Here is a 12,129-nt window from a genome sequence, read left to right as displayed (position 1 = left end):
AGAACATTAACTAATTATTGAGTTGTCTTAGAGGGGACAGTTTATAATATCACATTATGATGGCTTTTTCTCAGCTCTGTCACAAATACATTGTCCAGAACATTTCATTTATTTCCAGGAGAGTTTTAGCAGTTGAATTCTTCTCTTAAAAAAAAGATTATTGAATACTCAAAAATAAATCCAGTGGGGTAATGGCTAGATTTCAGCTGGTATTGCAATAAGAAACAAGCGATGGCAATATGTTATAGAGTAAGGAAGTTTGGAGGGTTAGAATGTGAGTGACCCACTGGGATGAGGTAACAGGTCACATGGTAAGGACGTCTTGTCCAGCCTTCGATGGAAACAGACACATTTCAAGTACCTTGTGTAAATAGGTCACAGTTAATAACACAATAATTACCGTTTAAAATACAGAAGCCTCAGCATTTTTACTAATTAGGGACCCATCCTAGGTCCAAACTTTAATACATATTAGCATAAATACAACTGAGGTCATTATTCAGCTGATCCATCTAAAAAAACATAGTTCTGTTCACCATTGTCAATTGTAAAATGCAAGTTTCCACTAAATGATTGCAGGGATCATACTGCCACTATACTGAGCAGAAGACCATCCAACTCATTAGTCATTCTTTACATGCACATTTTATGTACGTTTGCCCAAGTTTTCTTCTCATGTTGAATGCGCAGAACTGGGAGAATTCCCTGCTCCTCAAAGCTAACCTTAAAAATGGTGGCCCGCATTCCTCATTTTCGGTCTGGGGGCAGGCTGGATTAGGATTTAGGATGGGTGTCCCAGCAAATGCTGAGGAGGCTGTCCGTTCTCAAACAGAATTGGGCAGAAAGCCCACCAAGCTCTAACAATTGGGTCAAAAATTAAAATAAAAGAGCGAAATATAAAATATTCCTCCAGCCCTCATCTTTGCCTCACTTCCCCTCACCCAACTCATGTTTACTCTCTATTTCTTGATTTAGCTTACCACTTTCTTTACTCTTTACAATTTTGATGATATTTTGCACTATATACTTCATTGTTCATCCAATCTACATAATTTTAAAAAGAGAATCAAAGCAAGAATCATTGAAAGCATTGTGATTATGCCAAATGAACCAATAATACCATTGATGTACCAATGAAATATTTAGTTGTAGCCAATATAACTGTAATGTAGGCTTTTAGTGTACTGAGATAGTAGGAACTGCAGATGCTTGAGAATCTGAGATAACAAGGTGTAGAGCTGAATGAACACAGCAGGCCAAGCAGCATCAGAAGAGCAGGAAGGCTGATGTTTCGGGCCTAGATCTTTCTTCAGAAAATGTTCATTTTCTGAAGAAGGGTCTAGGCCCGAAATGTCAGCCTTCCTGCTCCTCTGATGCCGCTTGGCCTGCTGTGTTCATCCAGCTCTACACGTTGTTATGTCTTCTAGTGTACTGTTGTTATTTGGGAACTTGTATTTAAAAGTGGAGGAAAAGTAGATGCTAATTTTCAGTTCTGTGAAGGTGACTTATTTAAAATAATGTTCAGAAAGTCATTTTGGACAGTGGACTAAAGATAGATTTTCCAAGGAAGCATTTGATTTAAGTTAAATGACTTGATCAGTGACATGGGAATTCATTGCAAAATTTTTACAAAGCTGAGCTTTCTGAAACCAAAACAGATGGTGACGTGCCATTATGCATTTAGTTCAAAACAGAAGTCATGCTGGCAGAAGGGCAGTGTTTTTTTCTGGTAATTTTAACAAAACTCTGGACTGAGAGGGTTGGTAGAAATGTTCAGGCTGTCAGAACTGGGAAGTAGTATCCAGACTGTAAGAATTGAAAAGAAGCCTTAAGCTACATCAGTCATTTCAAAAAGAAACTAAAGAGTTAAGATAGGAGTAATACTTCACTGGGATTGACTAACTGAAAAGGATACTGCTAGAAAAGAATTTTTATTTTTGCTGCAGAGTGAAGACATTCCTAAACTGTCACTTTATAAATTTGTACATGGGATGTGGGCATCACAGTCTAGGGCAATGTTTATTGCTCACTCCAGTTGCCCGGAGAGCAGATAAAAGTCAACCACATGCTATGAGTCTGGGGTCACATGTGGGCCAGACCAAGTAAAGATGGCAAATTTCCTTTCGCAAAAGGACATTTGTGAACAAGATCATTTTATTTTAAACAATAACAGGTTGTGGTTAAATGGTTGTCATTATATTGCTTTTTATTCCATATTTTTGTTGAATTTAAGTTTCACAATTTGCCTTGGTGGGATTCAAACCTATGTTCCCAAGAACATTAGAGCCTGGTTACTATTACACTGTGCCATCACTTCCGTACAGCCTTTGTTATATTCTCTTTTGTGCTCTAAACTTTTTGTCTTTTGTTAAAAGAACATTGGCAAATTGATGTGAATATGCTTAGTGACCTGGACACCACATTAATCAAACTGCAAAAATAAAAATTACGGTCTATCAAGCTAGCTTTCTTTCTGAGATCTGATGTTTCCAGTGTTATCATCAGCTCGGATCGTAACAATACACTGTCAGATATTTGAACATACATTGTAATGAAAGAGGCAATGTGTTACAAAATTACTAGATTTTGTTTTAAAATATTAAAAATTGAACCAACAATGCAGTATAGCAAATTCAAATCCTGATATGTGCTGTGCTTTCTGATGTCAGGGGTGATGTACAAAGATACTTCAATTAGTCCAAAAATGAAAGAAGTGGAAAAGCTGATTAAGATTCGCACCTTGATGGTCGCCCTTCAATAGTCAAAATAGTTGACCTATCAAATAAAATTGAAGTGCACCACAAAGGCTTGGGTCAGGCATAAAATCAGCAGAGGCTGTATAGAGAAAGGTGTACATCATCAAAGTATCTCCAAAACAATAGAAAGAAATAACATAGAGAGAGACCCTTCCTATATGTTGACCTAATTAGGTTACTTACATTATGTTGAACCACTATTTTATTACAAAATACAGTGCTACACATTGCTCATTGACCAAGGAGATTTTGGTCGGGTTTTCAAATGTTGAGTAACATAACCATTTAATTAATTTCCACGGTCAAATATCTTGTACGCCATCTGATTGAAGTAGAGCTTGTAAAGGTAGTCAATCCTGTTTCAAAGAAATCTAAAGCAACCAAACTGGGCATCATGTATTTCAGGGTGAAAAATGATTTCAGCTATTGACAGACTGTGGTTAGTCAATGAAAGCATTAAAACCACAACCATTACTCATTTTGAATTACAGGATATAGTTATGATCTTAATCATCAGCAGTGTTGTCACTAATTGGTATCAGACAACTTTGTGGTGAAATCATAGTGTCAACGTTTGATGATTAAGAGGTAGATCTTTCATTGACAATCTTGAAAGCTAAACGGACTGTCATTCAGCCTCTTCAGCAGGTTTGATTATCCTTGGCCACCTCGGGAAACAGTACATATTCCAGGAGTGATAAATTCTGAATTATATTCCAAGCCTGAGACAGAATTACTCTGGGATACCACTGGAATAATTAGTGCCAACATCGGAATATCCAAGACTGGAGGTGACAGTTATGAGTGAAGGTTTCAGCAGTACATGGGTTAAGGTACAGAGGCCTCTGTGATGATGTGAATATATGGTTAGAACCTTATCTCAATGATAAATAGGATGCCAAGCTGCTAACAGTCTAGTCACGTGAAGCAGTGCTATGGAGATGGATGATGGCAAGGGTTCCTGGCAGACTAACCAGATGATGGCTCCAATTCTTCCAAAACTTAGTTGGAAGAAACAGTGTTTCATCTAAAATTAGATACTGGACAAGCAATCTGATAGTGGAGAGATTGAGATAGGTGGTGGAGGGGTAGAGTTTGGGGTGATTAGTGCACATATGTAAGACATGGCTTCCGGACAACAAGTAGATGATGAAGAGAAGGTTGATCAAGGTTAGTGTCTTTACAACTGCAAAATTGACAGTATGGTGTCAGAAAGAGAAGCCATCGAATGGAACTGCCTGCTATGATTGGATAAATATGAGTGGAACCACTGATGGAAATCCCGGTGAAGAAGGACTGAGAAGTAAAGTATGATTAACTACATCAAAAGATGATTAGGAGAGGAACGCATCATAGTCATTGTCAAAAACAGCGTAATTTTTGACTTTAGTTATTGCCACAGTGACAGAGGTGGAAACCTAATTAGAGTTTTAAGCAGGGAGTTGTTGAAAAGATGGCATAGATTTGGGAGATATAAGCATTCAGGAATTTAGAGTAGAAAGGGAAGTTGGATATGAGAAGTAACTTGCAAAGACAGAGGGGCCAAGGGTATTTTATTTTATTTCAAGGATGTGGCAGGCACAGAAACTTTGAAAAAGAAGTAGACTGGGGTCTAGGCCCGAAACGTCAGCTTTCCTGCTCCTCTGATGCTGCTTGGCCTGCTGTGTTCATCCAGCTCTACACCTTGTTATCTCAGATTCTCCAGTATCTGCAGTTCCTACTATCTCTAGACTGTACCTTGTCTGTTTTCCAACAATTGACACTGGTTTTGTGGTCATCATTAGACTCCCAATTTCACAATTTTAACATTAAATTCAAATTCCACCATTTACCATTTGGAGGAGGGGTGGGAGATGGGGGGTGGGGGTGCGGGGGTTGGGGGGTGGTGGTGGCGGGAGCGGTTGGAAGGAGGGTGTGCATTTGAACCCAGGTCCTCAGAACATTGCCTGAGTTTCTACATTAATAGTCTATCAATAGTACCACTAAGCCACAGCCTCCCCTTATTCTGGAGTTCTGGAGTCAAACCTCAGACCAGGTAAGGCTTGCAGGTCTCCTTCCCTCTAAAGACATGAGTGAACCAGATGGATTTTTATAACAATTGACAATGATTAATCATGGTCATCATTAGGCTAGTTTTTAATCCCCACATTTTAGGGAAAATCTTTCATGGTGGAATTCAAACCCTTGTGGTTATAACATTAGCTTGAGGTGCTGGACTACTAGTTCAGTGACATTACCACCGTATTCCATCTCCTCCTGACTGCAGAGAAATAAATCTGCATTTTTACACTGCCTTAGCAAACTCAGGAAATCTTAACAATCTTTACAGCCATCAAGTATTTTTTGCAGGGCAGTCACTCATACCACATAAAGAAGCAACCAATTTCACCAATGATAAGGAACTTGCCATAGCGCCATTAAACACCAACTATAATGTTTGTATATAGAAATCTTGTTTAAAAATAATAAATTGCAACAATGAAGGATTAAAAATCATCTTTCAACAATGAGGTCTGAAAAATGTTCAGCAGTAAAATAAGGAATCGCTAGACTAAAATTGTACAGTGTATATCTGAATGAATAATGTCAGTTTTCACTGGAAGGTAAAGAGTTCCGAGTGACCTCTGTAGCTTCCAGTGTGAGTTGCTGAGGGGTGACTTGGAAGTTAGCCAGCCAGATTCATAACAATAGGCAAACTACATGGCAAGTCTGGTGTTAAACCAAATAGGCACCAATGCTCCGCAAAAGCAGCTTTCGGGAGAGGTTGAATAATGTTGTCTGTAGAACAAGAAACACAGTCACTTTGACATTGAAGAGGACTGCATGGCTGTTGTTTTCAGCAGTTACAAAGATATTGGGGTGAAATTCGATAACACTGACAGCAATGAAGCACAAGAGTGTTCTGGCCATCCTACCTTAAATTTGTGAAGCCAGAATATCTCACCTTTAATAAGTAATTATAGATCTTCAAACTCCTATGGCACTCATGTTGGAGTGGAGGCAGACGAATAACAAATGGGAAATAGTGGAGTTCATCAAATACTTCTTGCAAATCTGAATAAACAATATAGACTCTTACTTCCTTGAAGGAGACCTTTACATTTACCAAGTGAAGCTTGCCTTATATAAATAAGTTGGCTTCCCTTAGTAAGGACAAACATGGTGCAATTAATTACTTATTTTATCCTAGCTGTAACTAATATGTATTCTCCAATCACCATCATAAAAAATTGGATTGTCTGGTCTTCACTACGTTGCTGTATGGGGGAAACATGCTGTGCGTCAGTTGGCAGTTACAATTCCTCGATTACATTTTTTCCTCTGTGTTCTTTCATGTCACAAGTACTTCACTGGCTGTGAATTTTGTTGGGATGTTCTGTGATCAGAAAGGTGCTATATAAATACAAACATTGGCGTCCAGAACATTGCTCAAGGCAATATTATATTGCCTGATCTATCTGGAAATGCCTTATTATTCTCTCCAGTTTTGAAAGGCATTTTACATTAGCAGCTCCTCATTCCTCTGATACAACTTTCAAATGCAAAGATGTTTAAAAGAATGTGGTCAGTGCCTCTTCCTTCTCCTCTAGCTATATTTGATGAACTGAGGTTGTATGTCTCCCAGTCTGCCGTTTCAGTCTGCAAAGCTACTCTTTACAGTACAGACAATGGTGCTTCAGCCTCAGAACATTCATTATACTCAAAAGTTGTAACCCAATCAATACAAGTCTTCTAAACAATACAGGGAGATTAGTTTGGATCAATCACAATCACAGAAAATTGCAACTTTTCCATAACTAATTGCTAAACCACTGCTGCATGTGCTGAATCATTTGCTTCTATTTGTTGCTCTGCATCATTTACCTAGATAAACTGAGTCAAATGAGTGGTGGTGGAGGGTTGCTTTTCGGACTGGAGGCCTGTGACTAGCGATGTTCCACACGATCGGTTCTGGGTCCTCTTTTGTTTGTCATTTATATAAATGACTTGGATGAAAATATAGAAGGTATGGTTAGTAACTTTGTGGATGACACCAAAATTGGTGGCATAATAAACAGTGAAGGAGGTTACAAAGGGATCTTGATCAAATGGGTCAATGGGCTAAAAATGGCAGGTGGAGTTCAATCTGGATCAATACGAAGTATTGCATTTTGGTACAACAAACAAGGGTAGGGCTTAGCCAATAAAGGTAAGGCCTTGGGTACTGTTGGAGAACAGAGGGACCTAGGGGTTCAGGTACATAATTCTTTGAAGTTTGCGTCATATATAGACAGGGTGGTTAAAAAGGCGTTTGGCACGCTTGCCTTCAATGCTCAGTCCTTTGAGGAAAGAAGTTGGCAATTCATGTTGAGGTTGTACAGGACATTGGTGAGGCCTCTTCTGGATACTGTGTGCAGTTCTGGTCACCCAGTTATAGGAAGAATATTATTAAGCTGGAGAGGGTTCAGAAGAGATTTACCAGGATGTTGCCGGGTGTGAAAGGTTTGAGTTATAGAGAAAAGCTGGGACGTTTTTAAAATGGAGCACAGGAGGTTGAGTGACGACCTTATAGACATTTATAAAATAAAGAATGGTATAGATAGGGTTAATGGTAGTTGTCTTTTCCCTAGGATGGGGGATTTCAAGACTAGGGGACACAATTTTATAGTAAGAGGAGAGAGATTTAAACAAGACATGAGGGGCAATTTTATTTACACAGAGGGTGGTTTGTGTGTGGAATGAACTTGCTGAGGAAGAAGTGGATGCTGGTACAATTACAATGTTCAAAAGACATTTGGATAGGTATATAAATAGGAAAGGTTTGGAGGGATATGGGCCAGGAGCAGGCAGGTGGGACTGGCTAAATTTGGAATTATGTTCGGCATGGACTGGTTGGGCCGAAGGGTCTGTTTCCGTGCTGTATGACTCTATGACTCTATTTAAGGATCCATCTTGGATACCGTGAGTAACCATAAGACATAGGAGCAGAGCCCATTCAGCCCATCGAGTCTGCTCCACCAATGAAATCATGGCTGATCCGATAAACCTCAAATCCATTTTCCTGCTTTTCCTCTATAACCCTTGGTTCCCTTGCTGTCTATTTCAGCCTTGAATATACTTGATGACCCAGCCTCAACAGCCCTCTGCAATAAAAAAAAAATCCACAGATCGATTACCTTCTGAGAGAAGAAATTCCGCTTCATCTCTGTCTTAAATGGTCAAGCCTCTTATTCTGAAGTTTTGCCCTCTTGTCCTAGACTCTTCTACAAGGAAAAACAACCATTCCATATCCAACTTGTCAAGTTCCTCAAGAATCATGTATGTTTCAATATGGTCATCTTTCATTCTTCTAAATTCCAATGAGTACAGCCCAATCTACAAAACCTCTCCTCATTAGATAGTCCCTCCAAACCTGGTGTCAGCCCAGTGAACCTTCTCTGGACTGCTTCCAATGTTAGTACATCTTTCCTTAGATAAAGGGTTCAAAACTGTTCATAGTATTCCAGCTATGATCTCACTACTACATTGTGTAGTTTTAGCATGACTTCATTATTTTTACACTCCATTCCCTGTGAAATAAGGCCAACATTCCATTTGCCTTCCCATTACCCACTGGATGCTAACCTTTTGTGAATCATAGATAAGGAATCCCAAATCCATCTGTTCTGTAGCTTTCTGCATTCTTTCTCCATTTAAATAATATTCAGCTCCTCTGTTCTTTCTACCAAAGAACATAACCTCTCATTTTCCCACATTACATTCAAGTTTTTGCCCCTTTACTTAACCTATCTATAGTCCTCTGCAGATTGCGTGTGCCACCCTGCCATTTGCCTTCTGTCTATTTTTGTGTCATCTGCAAACTTGGCTATAGTACCTTTACTTTCCTCACCCAAGTCATTAATATAGATTGTAAAGTTTTTTGGGGTAGTTAAACCAATATATAGTGATAATCTTATTTTCCCTTCACTTTTTTCAATCTATAAAGTATATTTTAATCTCATACTGATCCAATTACAGGGAGCAACTACAATGTCTTAGTCCCATCAGCAAGATGTTAGTAACTGCGGCATAAATCACTTATTCCAGGAAGGTTTACAATTCTTCAGAACAGTTTCTACATCCTCAAAAATGCTTGGAATAGTGACTTATCAAGGGACTCCTTAAGCATTACTGGATTTTTAAAACATTATGGTACAGTAACATGCATCACTGACACACTTGTGATGGAGTTGCAGAAGGATGTGTAAGAAACCAAGTTAAAAGTAGGGAGTTGGGGGATATGGTCATGGACACAGTAGCAGAGGATTGATAACAGAAAAATGGCAAAGGCCATGAGAGCTTTAAAAACAATGTTGACAATTTTAAACATTAGGTGGTACAAGTCAATAAATGCCAACAGGAACTAATGTCGAATACAAATAAGTTTTAGATCATGTGACCAGAAAATATAGGAGCAGAAGGAGGCCATTCATCCCTGCAAGTCCAATCTGCCATTAAATGAGATCACAACTGTTCTGGTAATCCTAAACTCTACTTTTCTGCCTTATCTTGTAACCTTTGGTAAGTGAACATTGGGATCCTGATATTTTCAAACAGAATAATAAAATGAAGAACTAATGCAATACAGCAGTTGATGGAAATCTAATATAGTGCAAAAATATTTCTGGAAACACTCAGCATCTGTACACTTAGAGACATGTTAATGTTTGGGTGTGGACTCTTCATTAGAACAGAGAGATTACCTGTAAGCAAAACTTAAAATGCAACAGAAAGTGTAAAGAAATGCTACTGCAGTTCTTCAAATGATTAAGAAAATCATGGTCCAAAATCACCAGGAGACTCATGTCAATATGATAGCTCATTTTTTGATTGATTTGATTTGCTACCGTCGCATGTATCTAGGTACAGTGGAAAGTTTTGTTTTGCACGCCGTACATGCAGATCATACCATACAAAGTGCATTAGGGTAATAGAACTGTGCAAAGAATACAATGTTACAGCTGCAGAGAAGATGTACAATAAGCGAGATTAACATTTAAATTTAAAATTTGAGAGGTCCATTTAGGAGTCTGATAACAACAGGAAGAAGCTTTTGTATCTTCTGCTCGATGGAAGAGATTATAACTGGGGTGGGAATGGTATTTGATTATATTCTACACTAAGTCCTTACCTAACACTGGCATTCCTGAGAAGTACAACTTTCAGTGAAACAACATTAAACAAATTATTTTTGCCTATTACAATCAATGTAAAGGCTGTAATTAGGTTCTATACACCTTCTCCTCAGAAAAAAATGAAAAATTCTGTAAAATGAAATACTTTATATTGCTAAACTTCTATGTTCATGACAAAATAGCTTTTAAAATAAGCCTAAAAGATATAAAAGTGGTATGCTAACTCTTTTTACTTAACTTTTGCTTGACATCTCTCTCACTTGTAGTGTTCCAACACATTCCTAACTGATGCCTGGTAATAGTGGAAAGACATTGGTGAGTCACTACCTGTGTACTCTGACGTGTATTAACTCTGGTAATAGTAACCTCAGGATATTGACGGTGGAGGATTCAGTGATGGAAATCTTGTTGAATGTCAGGGGGAAATGTTTGGATTCTCACTTATTCAAGATGGCCATTGCCTGGTCCATGTGTGACATCAAAATCAATTGCCCCTTACCAGCCCAAGCATGAAAGTTGTCCAAGTCTCACTGGCACAGACAGCTTCATTATCTGAGGAATATAGAGCTGAACATTGTGCAAATGCTTCCATTAGCCCAACTTTGACTTTACAGCAAAAGGTATTGATGAACAGATGAAGATGGTTGGGTAGACAAACAGGAGGCTGGAAGAACACAGCAAGCCAGGTAACATCTGGAGGAAAGGAGAAGTCAACATTTTAGTATTACCCTTCTTCAGGACCAGAGGTGGGGGTAGGGTGAGCTGCAGGTAAAGAGAGGGGGTGTAGCGGAATGGTGGTGATAGGTGGACAGTGGCAGTAGGTGCGACGTGGTTGGTCGACGAGAGGGATGAATCCAGTTGGTGGGAAGAGAGGGTCACAAGGCAGAATGAAAGGGAGGAGGTGGGGCTGGAAAGGGAGCCGGGGGAGTGGGTGGGAAGTTTATTTGAAATTAGACAGCTCAATGTTGAGTCCTCCAGGCTGTAGGGTGCCCAGGAGGAAGATAAGGTGCTGTTCTTCAAATTTGTGTTCTGAGTTGCTGTGACACTGAGGACAGACATGTCAGAGGGGGAGTGGGGAGGGGGGCAGTTGAAATGGGCGGTGACCAGGAGGTTAGGTTGGCCATTATAGGCCAGGCGAAAATGCTCGGCGAAAAGGCCACCTAGTCTACATTCGGTCTCACCAACATAGAGAAGAGCACATTGGGAGCACCGGATGCAATAGACTAGTTTGGAGGAGATGAAGGTGTAGCGCTGTCTCACCTGGAAGGACTGTTTAGGGCCCTGGATGGAGGTGAGGCAGGTGGTGTGCCTAGGACGCCAAAGCCTGCGAAATGTTACTCTATGTCCTGAAGCTGAGCTGACTGGCCTCCAAAAAACTTTGTCCCTGCCTAGTATGACTCCAGCCACTGGAGAATTTTCTTCTAATTCTCATTAACTTCAATTTTGTCAGACCTAGTGAAATGCTGCCTTAATGTCAAAAACAATCACACAATCCTCACCTCTGGAATTCGGTCTTTGTTTATCTTTGTATCATGGCTGTGATGAGGTCAGGAGTCAAGTGGTCCTGGCAAACCCAAGCAGAATCCATGATTAGTTTTTTGGTGTACAAGTGCCTCTTGACAGTATGATCAAGGATACTTTCCATCATTTTGCTAATGATCAAGAGTAGGATCCTGGAGTGGTTATTAGCCAATTTAGACTTTTCTAATTTTTTGCAGACAGGGTATACCAGAACAATTTTCCACATTGCCAGGTAGATGTCAGTGTTATTGCTGGCCTGGCTTGAGGCACAGTTGCCAGGGACCACAAGTATCTGCTGCCTGCAGCCGTTTCTTTACATCAGGACAGTTTTTAATTATGTGTTGAACAAATGCACAGTATGGTTTATTCAAAAGAATCTTCTCAAAATGTGATCATTAACTGCAGAAATTTGAAGATTTCTGAGTACTTCTCCATTTTAATAGGATCAGACATAGTACTATATAATGTTGATACCCTGCACAATTTTATTTTCTTTTAACACACTTTTCACTTCCACAAGTGCATAACATCCCATGGCTCTTTTTCACTGAAGTGAAAACCAACAACTGAAAAATTAAGGAAAGTCAAGAATGACAAATATGTGCTGGGCCTGCCATTGATAACAGACTTGTAGGTGCTTGACTTTTTGGCTGAAAACCAATATGCAATTGCAAATTATTTGCTGTACCTCCCCAACT

The 12,129-nt window shown here is 39.4% G+C and overlaps 1 protein-coding gene across 4 annotated transcripts in view; it reads right to left on the bottom strand.

The window, feature by feature from the left end:
• Window positions 1-11,481, bottom strand: part of ankrd6b (ankyrin repeat domain 6b) — an 87,656-nt gene extending 76,175 nt beyond the window's left edge. For 3 of the 4 annotated variants that reach the window (XM_020532047.2, XM_048596954.1, XM_048596955.1), the window contains exon 1: window positions 11,410-11,481. The gene's annotated coding sequence lies outside the window, so the exon portion shown is untranslated. Of the gene's footprint in view, window positions 1-10,409; window positions 10,444-11,409 lie in introns of those variants that run through there. The other variant, XM_048596953.1, reaches the window with a different exon arrangement.
• Window positions 11,482-12,129: the final 648 nt, after the last annotated feature.

This window comes from Rhincodon typus, chromosome 5 (genome assembly GCF_021869965.1).
Source record: "Rhincodon typus isolate 14 chromosome 5, sRhiTyp1.1, whole genome shotgun sequence".
NCBI classification, from domain to species: domain Eukaryota; kingdom Metazoa; phylum Chordata; class Chondrichthyes; order Orectolobiformes; family Rhincodontidae; genus Rhincodon; species Rhincodon typus.
Note: the sequence above shows the minus strand (reverse complement) of the source record. Positions and strands in the feature narration are given on the sequence as shown.